The sequence below is a fragment of the Triturus cristatus genome, chromosome 9, assembly GCF_964204655.1.
Source record: "Triturus cristatus chromosome 9, aTriCri1.1, whole genome shotgun sequence".
NCBI classification, from domain to species: Eukaryota; Metazoa; Chordata; class Amphibia; order Caudata; family Salamandridae; genus Triturus; species Triturus cristatus.
The window spans coordinates 431,386,096-431,403,154 of record NC_140592.1 but is presented as its reverse complement, the minus strand read 5'-3'; the positions used below and the strand labels follow the sequence as shown (position 1 = coordinate 431,403,154).

Here is a 17,059-nt window from a genome sequence, read left to right as displayed (position 1 = left end):
AGTGGTAGTATATCCACATTCCTAGTTTGAATTTTATAATGAGTACGTCGGCAATAAATATAAATATAGTTGGGATTTTTAACAGAAACTACTACGTTGTTATTTCTTTTTCAAACTTCACAACAGTATTATCTTCCATTTGTTGATCAACACCTAGACATATCCAACTGTTTTTTCTATATAGTTCTCTTGACTAGCAAAGAAACGTAAGTCTATATCATCACAAATTTGTTTTATAACATTTATATAAAAACTCGATTTCGTGCCGCAAGAAAACCTAGACTTATCCAGATGGTTCCTGTTGACTTTGAATATAAACTTGCAGATGTCTATCGATCCGAACATTTGTAGGATCCAATTTCTCGATGTGAAAGTATCTTCAAACTGAAGCTGTACATTTCTTTCCTGAGTGTCTTCTCCTGTGAAATTTCTTCCCAATTTTCTTTCAATTCTTTCTTCTCAGAGTTGGTAATATATGACGTGACATCGTGAGAAACAGCAATTGAGTTATGTGCATCATATTGTATGTTTATATTTGTATTTCACATCTTCAAAATCTCTGTATTGTAATCATTATTGTACTTCGATGCTTCTGTTCTTTTTAAATTATAAGTATTTTTGGGTGATTTTTGAGTGATGGTATGTCTCATTGCTGACATAAAACTGTTCACTCTTCCTTTGGAAATTACTGGACGTGGAAAGGGAAATCAACAGTTTGTGTAAAATGTATCTTTTGCGTTACCTTTTCGTTGGTAATACTTTCCACATTGATGACTTCGATATGCAAATACGCCACACTAATCGAAGGGAGTCTGATGCTGTGGTTGCTGGCAAGAAGTTGGGGTCACTGCCATTCAGGACTCAGGACACAGTTCCACATGTGGGATCGGCTTGTGTTGAAGACGGTTAGTTGTACCATTTGTCGCCGGTCGTCCACAGTGTAGGGCAGAGGTAGCGGTGAACTACGGTCCACAGCCACATGCATGCGTTGGTGACCCAAACAAACCTTGCGTAGTACAGGTTCAGTGACACCACGTGTCACCAGACTTCCATGTGGAAATACCCCTCGGTGATCAAAGGGAGCCTGGTGCTGTGGTTGCTGCCATTGAGGAATCAGGACATAGTTACACATGTGGGATCGGCTTGTGTTGAACAGGGTTAGTTGGCACCACGTGTCACCAGTCTTCCACAGTATAGGCCAGAGGCAGCAGTCAGCAAAGGCCCACAGGCAGGTGACGTTGACTTGAGCTGCACAGATTGGGAGCATTTGGTGTTCTTAACCCATTATAGTGTTTAAACAATTTGCGTTGCTACTAATGTTGAATTGTGAACTATGTAACTCTAGTGTAGGGCGGAGGCAGTGGTCAGGATGGGCACACAGCCACGTGGCGCTGAGTTGAGCTGCACAGTTAGTGGCACCTGGAGTACTCAGGGTGTGTGTACCCTACGTTGAGACGTGGTCCCAGCTGGCCGGACTGGGAGCAATGTGTTTTGTCTAATGAATTCTGCATTGATAAGGCCATGTGGTGATGACTTATGGTGCAGTGAGCTAGTAGTACCTGAAGCACACAGCGTGTGCGCACCCTGCGATGGTGCGTGGTCTGGGTGGGCCGCACTGGGAGCAACGTGTCTTGCGAACTGGACTGCGATGTCTGCAATCGCCCCTACATCTGAATTGTGAGCCATGCTGTCCGTAGTGTAGATTGAAGGCAGTAGTCGGTACAGACATAAGTCTGCGGTGCTGTGCCGCTGGGTTTGCAGAGGCCCTGTGTTGAGGAGGCCCTCGGTTATGGCGGCTGCCACATGCCAGGGTGAGGGCTGCCATTCTGACAGACTCGTTGGTCTTCCCACAAGTGAACCAATCCTAGGGCCTGGTCTATTTATTCATACTCCTACGCTGGAGTGGCGTACGTTGGAGCAGCCCACTCCGGTTCCGCTTCCAGGGGGGGAAAACACAGCTACATGACCAAGATCTTCCCCACTGCCTGAGGAAACATGGTTGCATCCACTGTGCACTACACTACAAGTATCAATAGTATATCTCCACATGGAGAGGTTTGTGCTTTGCATAGTGAGGTCTGTGCAGCACATGAGCGTTACACTTGGCATTGAGTGCTTTATCAGTGATGGGTGACTTGCCTCCTTCATATATAGTTGGTTGCTCATCTCCCAACATTCAGCTATTGTGTGGCTGAGGGCCATGGCATTGTGGGAAGGTCCGTTGTTCTGTTTTGTGCTGCCTCAGTGGTAGTAGGGGGGGTGGTCCGGGGGGAGGTTCTGGTGGAAGTGGAGCTGGGTATTGTGGCATTGTTGGATGTCGGAGCTGCATGATCAGTAGCTGTAGCACGTGTTGGTCTTTAGATGTGGCTGTGAGTTGGGTCGAAATAACGGAGTAGATAGTCGACCTCCTTACACCAGTTAATGGTTGATGTTAATTTGTTACTGCTAACTCGGCTTATCGCCTGCTTTTTGGATCGCATTGCAGATTTGGTTGGTCTTTGAAAATATGGGGAAGTGGTTTTTTCATGTTTTTGTTGCACGGGAACGCCTACTGTGCATTTCATTATGTTAGATGTGGCTCTTGTTTGTGGCGATTTTGTTGGTGTAAGTTATTGATGGAAGAGTGGAAAAATTTGCAATTTTCACCAAGTTGAGAATGGAATGATACTTAAAAAACACAGAAAAAAAGATAGGTTTAATGAACATTATAGATAGAAATTAGCATTTAAAAAACCTTTGAAATTCACTGGAAAAACCATAGGTTTCAGGCACGTTATAGTTATAAATTAGCATTTAAAAAACCTTTGAAATTCACTGAAAAAACCATAGGTTTCAGGGACGTTATAGTTAGGAATTAGCATTTAAAAAACCCTTAGAAATTCACTGAAAAAACCATAGGTTTCAGGGACGTTATAGTTAGTTGGACATTTGACTCATATAAAACTAGGCCTGGGCGGTAAATTCCGTTCCGCTCGCGGAATTTGCGGAATTTGGGTAATTTCGCGTTACTCGGAGAACGCGAAATTGCCCAAAATTCTGCATTCCGCGACTTCGCGAAATTTTTTGCTTGTTTGCGTTCTCAAGATGCGTGTTTGCGAGATATTTCTCCCCGAGCACGCAAACAGTGATTGTGAACGGGAAAAAGCATCGCGAACAAGCAATTCCGCGTGTTCGCGGAATTTCTGCGTGTTCGCGGAGATTTTTTACCGTTTCGCGGAGATTTGCGTAACGCGATTACGCAAATTCCGCGCACCCCTATATAAAACCAGAGAAATTTGCCTGTTATAGTTAGTTGAGCTAACTATAACTCGCGCCCCCGCAATGCACTGCTGATGACGTCACATATTACATCACTCATGACATGGTCAGTGACATCACTGATGACATCTCAAATTACATCACTGATGACATCACTGATGACATCATCCACATGAAAATCAGATGCACCTGATCAAACCCTAATATAACACTTGATACACCAAGTCTAAAATACAGAATATAATTTTCGAACCGTGAACACACCTATACCAGTTAGTGCATATCCACTCTCTAATTTGTAGGTCTACACACATCCATTCATTCACCTGGGCACTCACTCATACATACAGTCAGCCATCAATACAGCATTATCATATCCAGTCACATATCTATACAGACACTCCCACACTGCCTCTCATTCATAGAGTTATTCACACACCTAGTCAGTAATGGAAATAATCAGTAACAGTTTCATTTACTCACCTGTACAGTTATACACATACCACGTCGCTTATTTAAACATATACTAACACATACTTATACTCTAATACAATACCTAATACAAGGATACATTGATCCATACAGGCACTCTCACAATCACTCATTCGCACAACTAGTCATTTATATAGTCCAACGCTCATATATACTGCCTTTCATATATGGAGCTACTGACATGTACCACTGAGGCATCCATTCATTTACCGAGACACTCATACACACACTCACTCAGCCATACAGACCTTCACAGATACAGATTTGAACACATATACCGAGGGAATTAGCCATTCACACATCTATGCAGAGAGTCACCCACCACCACCCACCCATGCAGACACTCAGGTACTCATACAGGTACTCATACAAGCTCATATAGATCCTCATTTAGTTGCTAAACTATGGAGCTGCTTACACACCAACTAACAACCTAAACTGTGTGAATGTCTATATCAGTTTCTAACACATGCATTAAGCAAGACACAATTAATTATTCACTTATACAGTTAGTCACACACCTACTTAATCAATCATTCTGAGTCTTATACACTCATTCATTCTTCAATACACCTTGGCATATATATATTTATATTCACTGAAAAAAAAACATAGGTTTCAGAGACGTTATAGTTAGAAATTAGCATTTAAAAGACCCTAGAAATTCACAGATAAAAACATAGGTTTCAGGGGTGTTATAGTTAGCTGGCCATTTCACTCGTACAAATCCATAGAAATTCATCCGTTATAGTTAGTTCTGCTAACTATAACTCACGCGCCCGCAATGCACTGCAGATGATGTCACATATTGCATCATTCATGACATGGTCATTGACATCACTTATGACATCACTCATGAAATCTCAAATGACATCACTGATGACATCACTGATGACATCATCCAGTGAATGTGGTTTAGTTTGAAATTTAAATACATATTATATATATACCAATCTGTATTTAAGATTGAGTGGATATATAACTGTCTGGATGGAGGATTTAGTAGCTGTCTGACTGTCTGTTTAAGTGAGTAATTAAAAGTGTCTCACTTAATACATGGATTAGTAGCTAAACTATGTGAATGTGTGCATCACTGTCTCTGTTGTTGTATAACATGCTGCATCAGTTGGTCACTAACTACATGAGTGTGTATATTAGTTATTGATTAGTTGGGTGAGTATTTGTATGGGACACTGAGTTTGTGTGTGGGTGGATGGGGTGTGTGGAACTCTATGCATAGATGTGTGAATGGTTGATTGACTAGGTGTATAGGTTTAAGAGTGCATGTGGAAACAGTTGTTTGGGTGACTGAGTGTATTTATTTGTGTGTTGGTGAGCGAATATATGTTTTAGTTGTACATCTTCAACAAAGTAAAAAAATAAAAGGCATTGTATGTGAGAGTTGGTGTATAAAAAAAAAAATTAGTATGTGTAAGAGTCAGTGATTGTGAGAGTAACTATATGAATGAGTGTATAATTGTAATGGTTTTTAACATATTAACTATGAGTTACTATGTGTTTGAATAAATGAGGTGTTGTTGGATAATTGTGTAAGTGAGTAAGTGTAAGTGTGATTAATTTTTTTCATGAGTGAGTAGGATGACTGCATAACCGACTAAGATGACTGCTGATGTGTCAATGTCTATATATGTGTATAAGTGCATTTGATAGTTTTCTATTAATTAGTGACAGCATGTATAAATGATTCTGTTGTTGAATAGGAAGTTGTGTGTATAGAATTAGTAATCAGTGAGTGGGTATGTAGTAACTGGTATTGGTGTGTCAATGGTTTCAAATATAGTACTCTGCATTTTACAGTCAGTGATGAAAGATTATACTAGTGTAAGATGAGGTTTATCAGATTGTCACGTGGATGATGTCATCAGTGATGTCATCAGTGATGTCACTGACCATGTCATGAATGATGCAATATGTGCCATCATCAGCAGTGCATTGCAGGCACGCGAGTTATAGTTAGCAGAACTAACTATAACGGAGGAATTTCTATGGTTTTGTACGAGTGAAATGGCCAGCTAACTATAACACCCCTGAAACCTATGTTTTTTTCTGTGAATTTCTAGGGTTTTTTAAATGCTAATTTCTAACTATAACATCTCTGAAACCTATGGTTTTTTCAGTGAATTTCAAAGCTTTTTTAAATGCTAATTTCTATCTATAATGTCTCTGAAACCTATGGTTTTTTTTCAGTGAGTTTCAAAGGATTTTAAATGCTAATTTTTAAGTGTGATAGTAGTTAGACCTATTTTTTTGTACTGATTTTCTACAGTTTTTTAACTTTATTTATAAATATTTTGGGGCATTTTTTCAAGACAGACGATAATATTTATCGCCGCTCTAGCGGCAGAAAACTGCCGCTAAAACGGCGATAATGGGCTTGATAATATGCTCTACGGAATTCCAATTGAAGCTCAGGTTAGATGTCCTTTCACTTCTAACATGGGCGTCACTTGGAATTCCATATAGCATATTATCAAGCCAATTATCGCCGTTTTAGTTGCAGTTTTCTGCCGCTAAAGCGGCGATAATTGTATCGCCTGTCTTTATAATATGCCCCCCAAATTAATTGAATAACATTATATATTTTTCTGAAAATTGCAAAAAAAATTGTAAAAAACATTCAAACTGAAATATTGACTAATTTTTTTGTTTTCATTTTTTATTTTAATATATTTATATTATTTTCTTTTAAAAGAAGTCGCGCACTCAAAGCGTACACATCAAGGTGGGTGCGCGGATTCTTGCTGCCATTTTAGAAAAGTTGTGAAGGATCCGCGTACGGTGTGCGACGGCTGCGTATTTTTCAGTTACATCATTTAATATTAGGTAATGTGCGCGATTGGTATGCGAACAGACCGCGACTCCTGCGCCCGCGCATTTGCGACACATGCGCTTTGCGGTACGAGAAGCTTTTGCGGTGGCAGGTCCCGCGTGACGTTATATACATGCTGGGGCGCGCTGGGTGCGCAACTCCCGCAAAAAATGTATGTTCCAAAATGATATGTATTTGTCTTTAATATACATATTAGGGCAAGAGATTATCTAAGATTTTCATAAAAATAATATGTTTGTACTTATAATAAACTTAATATTATTTTTAAAGATATTTTCGCGAAGTCGGGTGCGTGTATCGTGAGCGCAGAGAACCAGGTCAGCAGAGCTGCTGTAGAGCCAGAGAAACCAGGGCAGCAGAGCAGTTGAAGAGCCAGAGAACCAGGTAAGCAGAGCTGCTCTAGAACCTAAGAAGCAGGTTAGCAGAGCTGCTCTACAACCAGAGACTGAGGTCAGCAGAGCTGCTCTAGAGCCAGAGACTCAGGTCATCAGAGCTGCTCTAGAGGCTGAGAACCAGGTCAGCAGAGCTGCTGTAGAGCCAGAAAAACCAGGTCAGCAGAGTTGCTTTAGAGGGAGAGAACCAGGTCAGCAGAACTGCTTTAGAGCCATAGAACCAGGTCAGCAGAGCTGCTTTAGAGCCATAGAACCAGGTCAGCAGAGCTCTTTAGAGGGAGAGAACCAGGTCAGCAGAGCTGCTTTAGAGCCAGAGAACCAGGTCAGCAAAGCTGCTCTAGAGCCAGAGAACCAGGTCAGCAGAGCTGCTTTAGAGACATAGAACCAGGTCAGCAGAGCTGCTTTAGAGCCAGAGAACCAGGTCAGCCTAGCTGCTCTAGAGGCAGAGAACCAGGTCAGGAGAGCTGCTTTATAGGGAGAGAACCAGGTCAGCAGAGCTGCTTTAGAGCCAGTGAACCAGGTCAGCAGAGCTGCTCTAGAGCCAGAGAAACCAGGTCAGCAGAGCTGCTTTAGAGGGAGAGAACCAGTTAAGCAGAGCTGCTTTAGAGCCAGAGAACCAGGTCAACAGAGCTGCTCTAGAGCCAGAGAACCAGGTCAGCAGAGCTGCTTTAGCACCATAGAACCAGGTCAGCAGAGATGCTCTAGAGGCGGAGAACCAGGTCAGCAGAGCTGATTTAGAGGGAGAGAACCAGGTCAGCAGAGCTGATTTAGAGCTAGAGAACCAGGTCAGCAGAGCTGCTCTAGAGCCAGAAAACCAGGTCAGCAGAGATGCTTTAGAGCCAAAGAACCAGGTCAGCAGAACTCCTGCAGTAGAGCCAGAGAACCAGGTCAGCAGAGCTGCTGTAGAGCCAAGGGACCAGGTCAGCAGAGCTGCTCTAGAGCCAGAGAACCGGGTCAGCAGAACTGCTTTAGAGCCATAGAAATGGGTCAGCAGAGCTGCTTTAGCACCATAGAACCAGGTCAGCAGAGCTGCTCTAGAGGCAGAGAACAGGTCAGCAGAGCTGATTTAGAGGGAAAGAACCAGGTCAGCAGAGCAGATTTAGAGCAAGAGAACCAGGTCAGCAGAGCTGCTTTAGAGCCATAGAACCAGGTCAGCAGAGCTGCTTTAGAGCCAGAGAACCAGGTCAGCCTAGCTGCTCTAGAGGCAGAGAACCAGGTCAGGAGAGCTGCTTTATAGGGAGAGAACCAGGTCAGCAGAGCTACTTTAGAGGGAGAGAACCAGGTCAGCAGAGCTGCTTTAGAGCCAGATATCCAGGTCAACAGAGCTGCTCTAGAGCCAGAGAACCAGGTCAGCAGAGCTGCTTTAGCACCAAAGAACCAGGTCAGTAGAGCTGCTCTCGAGGCGGAGAACCAGGTCAGCAGAGCTGATTTAGAGGGAGAGAACCAGGTCAGCAGAGCTGATTTAGAGCCAGAGAACCAGGTCAGCAGAGCTGCTCTAGAGCAAGAAAACCAGGTCAGCAGAGCTGCTTTAGAGCCAAAGAACCAGGTCAGCAGAGCTGCTCTAGATCCAGAGAACCAGGTCAGCAGAGCTGCTGTAGAGCCACGGGACCAGGTCAGCAGAGCTGCTCTAGAGCCAGAGAACCAGGTCAGCAGAACTGCTTTAGAGCCATAGAATTGGGTCAGCAGAGCTGCTTTAGAGCCAGAGAACCAGGTCAGCAGAGCTGTGTAGAGCCAGAGATCCAGCTCAGCAGAGCTGCTCGAGAGCCTATGAACTAGGTCAGCAGAGCTGCTTTAGAGCCAGGGGACCAGGTCAGCAGAGCTGCTGTATAGCCAGAGAAGCCAGGTCAGCAGAGCTGCTTTAGAGGGAGAGAACCAGGTCAGCCAAGCTGCTTTAGAGCCAGAGAACCAGGCCAGCAGAGCTGCTTTAGAACCAGAGAACCAGGTCAGCAGAGTTGCTCTAGAGCCTAAGAACCAGGTCAGCAGAGCTGCTCTAGATCCAGAGAACCAGGTCAGCAGAGCTGCTGTAGAGCCAAGGGACCAGGTCAGCAGAGCTGCTTTAGAGCCAGAGAACCAGGTCAGCAGAACTGCTTTAGAGCCATAGAAATGGGTCAGCAGAGCTGCTTTAGAGCCAGAGAACCAGTTCAGCAGAGCTGCTCTAGAGGCAGAGAACAGGTCAGCAGAGCTGATTTAGAGGGAAAGAACCAGGTCAGCAGAGCAGATTTAGAGCCAGGGGACCAGGTCAGCAGAGCTGCTGTATAGCCAGAGAAACCAGGTCAGCAGAGCTGCTTTAGAGGGAGAGAACCAGGTCAGCCGAGCTGCTTTAGAGCCAGAGAACCAGGCCAGCAGAGCTGCTTTTGAACCAGAGAACCAGGTCAGCAGAGTTGCTCTAGAGCCAGAGAACCAAGTCATCAGAGCTGCTTTAGAGCCATAGAACCAGGTCAGCAGAGCTACTTTAGAGCCAGAGAACCAGGTCAGCAGAGCTGCTCTAGAGCCTAAGATCCAGGTCAGCAGAGCTGCTCTAGAGCCAGAGAACCGGGTCAGCAGAGCTGCTGTAGAGCCAGAGAAACCAGGTCAGTAGAGCTGCTTTAGAGAGGAGAGAACCAGGTCTGCATAGCTGCTCTAGATGGAGAGAACCAGGTCAGCAGAGCTGCTCTAGAGCCAGAGAACCATGTCAGCAGAACTGCTTAAGAGCCATAGAACCAGGTCAGCAGAGCTGCTTTAGAGCCAGAGAAACCAGGTCAGCAGAGCTGCTTTAGAGGGAGAGAACCAGGTCAGCAGAGCTGCTTTAGAGCCAGAGAACCCGGTCAGCAGAGCTGCTCTAGAGCCAGAGAACCAGGTCAGCAGAGCTGCTTTAGCACCATAGAACCAGGTCAGTAGAGCTGCTCTAGAGGCAGAGAACCAGGTCAGCAGAGCTGATTTAGAGGGAGAGACCCAGGTCAGCAGAGCTGCTTTAGAGCCAGAGAACCAGGTCAGCAGAGCTGCTCTAGAGCCAGAGAACCAGGTCAGCAGAGCTGCATTAGAGCCATAGGACCAGGTCAGCAGAGCTGCTTTAGAGCCAGAGAACCAGGTCAGCAGAGCTGCTCTAGAGCCTAAGAACCAGGTCAGCAGAGCGGCTCTAGAGCCAGAGAACCAGGTCAGCAGAGCTGCTGTAAAGCCAGAGAAACCAGGTCAGTAGAGGTGCTTTAGAGTGAGAGAACCAGGTCAGCAGAGCTGCTTTAGAGGGAGAGAACAGGTCAGCAGAGCTGCTTTAGAGTGACCAGGTCAGCAGAGCTGCTCTAGAGCCAGAGAACCGGGTCAGCAGAGCTGCTTTAGAGCCAGAGAACCAGGTCAGCAGAGCTGTTGTAGAGCCAGAGAACCAGGTCAGCAGAGCTGCTCTAGAGCCTAAGAACTAGGTCAGCAGAGCTGCTCTAGAGCCAGAGAACCAGGTCAGCAGAGCTGCTGTAGAGCCAGAGGAACCAGGTCAGCAGAGCTGCTCTAGAGCCAGGGAACCAAGTCAGCAGAGCTGCTTTAGAGCCATAGAACCAGGTCAGCAGAGCTGCTGTAGAGCCAGAGAACCAGGTTAGCAGAGCTGCTGTAGAGCCAGAGAATCCAGGTCAGTAGAGCTGCTTTAGAGGGAGAGAACCAGGTCAGCAGAGCTGCTCTAGAGGGAGAGAACCAGGTCAGTGGAGCTGCTGTAGAGACAGAGAAACCAGGTCAGTAGAGCTGCTTTAGAGGGAGAGAACCAGGTCAGCAGAGCTGCTCTAGAGGGAGAGAACCAGGTCAGCGGAGCTGCTCTAGAGCCAGAGAACCATGTCAGCAGAACTGCTTTAGAGCCATAGAACCGGGTCAGCAGAGCTGCTTTAGAGCCAGAGATCCAGGTCAGCAGAGCTGTTGTAGAGCCAGAGAACCAGATCAGCAGAGCTGCTCTGTGGCCTAAGAACAAGGTCACCAGAGCAGCTCTCGAGCCAGAGAACCAGGTCAGCAGACCTGCTGTAGAGTCAGAGAAACCAGGTCAGCAGAGCTGCTTTAGAGGGAGAGAACCAGGTCAGCATAGCTGCTTTAGAGCCAGAGAACCAGGTCAACAGAGCTGCTTTAGAGCCAGAGAACGAGGTCAGTAGAGCTGCTCTAGCTGACACTGACTGAATGACAATGACTGACTGACACTGACTGATTGACACCGACTGACACTGATTGACTAACACTGACTGACACTGACACTGACTGATACTGATTGACTGACCCTGACTGACTGACAGTGACTGACACTGATTGACTGACACTGACTGACACTGACTGACACCGATTGACTGACACTGAATGACTGACTGACACTGACTGACTGACACTGACACTGACTGACTGATACTGACTGACTGACACTGACTGACACTGATTAACTGACACTGACTGACTGACACTGAATGACTGACTGACACTGACTGACACAGACTGACACTGACTGACTACTCTCTACTACTCTACTAATCACTCTCTACTAGTCTCTACTTCTCTCTGTCTACTACTCAGTCTCTACTACTCACTCTACTACTCTCTACTACTCACTCTCTACTACTCACTCTACTACTCTCTACTACTCACTCTCTACTACTCTCTACTACTCACTCTCTACTACTCTTTAATACTCACCCTCTACTACTCGCTCTCTACTACTCACTCTCTACTACTCTCTACTATTCACTTTCTACTACTCACTCTCTACTACTCTCTCCCTACTACTCACTACTACTCACACGCTATTACTCTCTGCTACTCACTCTCTACTACTCACTCTCTACTACTCTCTACTACTACTCTCTACAACTCACACTCTACTTCTCTACTACTCACTCTCTACTACTCTCTACCACTCTCTCTCTACTACTCACTCTCTACTACTCACTCTACTACTCTCTACTGCTCACTCTCTACCACTCACTCTCTACTATTCACTCTCTACTATTCACTCTCTGCTACTCACTCTCTACTACTTGCTCTCTACTACTCACTCTCTACTACTCTCTACTACTCACTCTACTACTCTCTACTTCTCTCTACCACTCACTCTCTACTACTCTACTACTCACTCTCTACTACTCTCTCTCTACTACTCACTCTCTACTACTCACTCTACTACACTCTACTACTCACTCTCTAGTACTCTCTCTCTACTGCTCTCTCCTACTCACTCTCTACTACTCACTCTCTACTACTCACTCTCTACTACTCGCTCTCTACTACTCTCTACTACTCACTCTCCACTACTCACTCTCTACTACTCGCTCTCAACTACTCTCTACTACTCACTCTACTACTCACTCACTACTACTCTACTACTCTCTACTACTCTCTCTACTTCTTACTCTCTACTACTCTCTCTACTACTCACGCTCTACTACTCTCTACTACTCACTCTCTTCTACACACTCTCTATTACTTGCTCTCCTCTACTCACTCTCTACTACTCTCTACTACTCACTCTCTTCTACACACTCTCTATTACTTGCTCTCTACTACTCACTCTCTACTACTCTCTACTACTCACTCTACTACTCACTCTCTACTACTCTCTACTACTCACACTCTACTACTCCACTACTCTCTACTACTCACTCTCTACTACGTACTCTTTACTACTCTTCTACTCTCTACTACTCTCTACTACTCAGTCTCTACTACTCTCTCTCTCCTACTCTCTACTACTGTCTACTCACTCACTCACTACTACTCACTCTTCTACTCCCTCTCTACTACTCACTCTCTACTACTCTCTCTCTACTACTCAATACTACTCACTCTACTACTCACTCTCTACTACTCTCTACTACTCTCTCTGTGCTACTCACTCTCTACTACTCACTCTCTACTTCTCTCTACTACTCACTCTCTACTACTCTCTACTACTCACTCTCTACTACTCTCTACTACTCACTCTCTACTACTCGCTCTCTACTACTCTCTACTACTCACTGTCTACTACTCACTCTCTACTAGGGGTGGGCGGAATTTGCGTAATTGCGTTACGCAAATCTCCGCGAAACGGTAAAAAATCTCCGCGAACACGCAAAAATTCCGCGAACACGCGGAATTGCTTGTTTGCGATGCTTTTTTTCTGTTCACAATTGCTGTTTGCGTGCTCGGGGAGAAATATCTCGCGAACACGCATTTTGAGAACGCGAACAAGCAAAAATTTCGCGAAATCGCGGAAAGCAGACTTTTGAGCAATTTCGCGTTCTCCGCGGAACGCGAAATTACGCAAATTCCGCAAATTCCGCGAGCGGAACGGAATTTACCGCCCAGGCCTACTCTCTACTACTCACTCTACTACTCTCTGCTACTCTCTTTACTACTCTCTACTACTCTCTACTACTCACTCTCTACTCTCTACCTCTCTCTACCTCTCTCTCTACTACTCTCTACCTCTCTACACCTCGACCTCTCTAAACCTCTACCTGTCTACCTTTACCTCTCTACCTCTACCTCTCTACCTCTACACCTCTACCTCTACACCTCTACCTCTCTACCTCTCTCTACACGCACACATATGCATATATATATGCATACATATGCATCTATATATATGTATGTGTATATATATATTCACTGAAAAACCCATAGGTTTCAGGTATGTTATAGTTAGGAATTAGCATTTAAAAAACCTTAGAAATTCACTGAAAAAAACATAGGTTTCAGGGGTGTTTTAGTTAGCTGGACATTTCACTCGTACAAAACCATAAAAATTCCTCCGTTATAGTTAGTTTTACTAACTATAAGTCCCGCTCCCGCATTCCACTGCTGATGATGTCACATATTACATCATTCATGACATGGTCAGTGACATCACTGATGACATCACTGATGACATCTCAAATGATATCAGTCAGGACATCACTGATGACGTCATCCAGTGAATGTGGTTTGGTTCGTTATTTAAATATGTATTATGTATATAGCAATCTGCATTGACGAATGAGTGGATATATAAATATCTGGATGGAGGATTTAGTAGCAGTGTGATTGACTGTTTACTTGACTAATTTATAGTGTCTCACTAAATATATTGGATAGTGATTAAACTGTGTGAATATCTGTATCACTTTGTCACTTTGTCAGTTGTTGTGTAAACTGCTACACCAGTTGGTTACTAGCTACGTGAAGGTCTCCATTAGTTATTGATTAGTTAACTGAGTATTTGTATGGGAGAGTGAATGTGTGTGTGGTTCGGTGGGGGGTGTGTGACTGCCCAAAGATGTGGAAATAGTTGATTCAGTAGATATATGAGGTTAAGACTGCATGTTATAACAGTTGTTTGGGTAAGTGAATATCTTTATGGGTGTGGTGATGAGCAAATATATCTGTCAATGGTACATGTCCAACAAACTAGAAAAATAAAAGGCAGTGTATGTGACAGTTGTTGTATATAATAAGTATACATAAGACTCAGTGATTGTATGAGTGGCTGGGTGGATAACTGTATACTTGTAATAGTGATTTTATAACACACTAAGTATGAGTTACTATCTATATGAATAAATGAAGTGGTGTTTGTATAAGTGTGTAGCTGACTAAATGTAAGTATGATCCATTGTTTGCGGAAGAGTAGGATGACTGCATAAGTGAATAGTTTGTGTGCTGGTGTGTAATGTCGATATAGGTATATAAGTATTTTTGATAGTATTCTATTGATCATTCACAGCATGTACGACTGAATCTATAGGTAAGTGATTAGATGTGTGTGCAGATCTAGGCATCACTGAGTGGGTTTTTAGAAACTTGTACTGGTGTGTAAATGGATTCAAATATGGTATTCTGTATTTTACAGTGAGTGATGAAAGGTTATATTAGTGTATGATGAGGTTTATCTAATTGTCACGTGGATGATGTCATTTGAGATGTCATCAGTGATGTCATCAGTGATGTCACTGACCATGTCATGAATGATGTAATATGTGACATCATCAGCAGTGGATTGCGGGCGCGCGAGTTATAGTTAGTAGAACTAACTATAACGGAGGAATTTCTATCGTTTTGTATGAGTGAAATGTCCAGCTAACTATAACACCCCTGAATCCTATGTTTTTTTCAATGAATTTCTAAGGTTTTTTAAATGCTAATTCCTAACTCTAACATACCTGAAACCTATGGTTTTTTCAGTGAATTTCTAACGTTTTTTAAAATCTAATTCCTAACTATAACATGTCTGAAACCTATAGTTTTTTTCAGTGAATTTCAAAGGTTTTTTAAATGCTAGTTTCTAACTATAACGCCCCTGAAACCTATGGGTTTTTCAGTGAATTTCAAAGGTTTATTAAATGCTAATTTCTAACTATAACATACCTGAAACCTATGGTTTTTTCAGTGAATTTCTAAGGTTTTTTACAACCTAATTCCTATCTGTAACATATCTCTAACCTAGGGTTTTTTACTAAATTTCATAGGTTTTTAAATCATAATTTTTAAGTGTAATAATTGTTTTAGTTACGTTTTTTATACTGTTTTTCTTGATTTTTTAAACTTCTTTCTTTACATTTTTTAAATTATATTACATGTTTTTAATGTAAAATTAAAAAAAATATTTTTTTAAATATTTTAACTCTATTTTTTATTTTATCTTTTTTTAAATATATTGTTAATATTTTTTATTGGGTTTTTTCCAATTTGTTTTTGAGTTGCACACCCAATGCATACCGTTCTTGAACAATGCACGGAACCTAGCCGCCAATCAACAACTGTTGTTTAGGATCTGCGTAGGGTGTGCGATGGATATGTATTTTCCTGCGCGATTGCTATGCGACCCGTATGTGACTTCAAGCACATACGCGACGCATACGTTGTACGTTACGCGATGCTCGCACGCTTCCGCGTGACGTCATATACGTATTTGGCACAGTGGGTGCGCGATTCCCGCGAAGTTTTTTAATGTCAAAAAAGATGTATATATGTATTTAATATAAATATTAAGGCAAGACATAATCTGAGCTACTCATAAAATTAATGTATTTTTACTTTAATAAACCTATATTACTTTTTAATGCAATTTCGCGAAGTCGTGCTGGGTGCGTGCTGCCTATGCGCAGGGTGCGTGGACCCCATGTGACCTGAAAAAAAGAGATTTGATTGGTTCATTAGACTTCCTATTCTAACTATTAAAATACCCCACCCACTTCAATCATTCTTCTTAGACCTTCTTTGGAGGAGCATCTCTGTTCTTTGAAGAACCTTTTTTTGGCTAAGTGGACACTTAGTACTGATTTTTTGACAGAAACAATGGCTTCAGGACAGCAGTCATCACATCAATCTCAGCATTCATCAGAAGATGAATTTTTGGTTGAACCACCATGCCCTGAAAGGTATACTTCTGTTGTTCCCAGAGGGACAAAATAAGACCAATGCCACCAAAGTGACATGTAAAATAAGTCAAAGAGTGCTGTCACGCGGTGATCCCACAAAGAAGTACTTATGTGGTACAGCCATCATGATGAAACATCTGAAGACTTTGCATCCTGTTAACTTGGCACGTGAGGAATGTCGAAGAATGCGAGTTCCTCCACCACCCGCAGCACCAAGTACTTCCAGGACGACTGCCTCTCAAGAGCATCTGGACATACGTCTTCAATTTGCAACCCTAAAAGTGCTCTGCATGAAGTGCAACAAATTACTGTGCTATGGAGAGCAGTCTATTGATTTAATTTGCCGGTTGCAAGAGAATCATCGGTGTTAGAGGGTTTTTTTCCCCTGAAGTTCATTGTTTTGTTCCTCCAGTTGTGTTTTTTCCCTTTTTGAAGAAAAACCAAAAAGATCAAGAAATTGTTCAGAAAATCAAAAAAAAAATATAAAGCAAAAAAGAAGAAAAAAAAAGTTCTTGCCAGAACTAACTTCTCTGGTTAAAAAAGCGCTATATTTGTATGATAGTGTGTGAAAGTTGAGATGAATGTATGTTTAGTGCATATTTGACTGAAAGAATGCATTAGTAGTGTATGGTGAAGGTATAAGTGCAGAACTATGAGGAAGTGCTGCAGCATCACACAGTAAGTTCTTTAGCTGCAGTGTGCTGTGGTACTTCCGAAGCACAGGGATGCAACATATGTAC

At 43.1% G+C, this 17,059-nt stretch overlaps 1 protein-coding gene across 1 annotated transcript in view; it reads left to right on the top strand.

Annotated features, from left to right (window-relative positions):
* The window catches only part of LOC146798096 (cytochrome P450 2G1-like), a 1,456,444-nt gene that overhangs the window by 120,750 nt on the left and 1,318,635 nt on the right, over nucleotides 1-17,059 (top strand). The window lies entirely within an intron of this gene.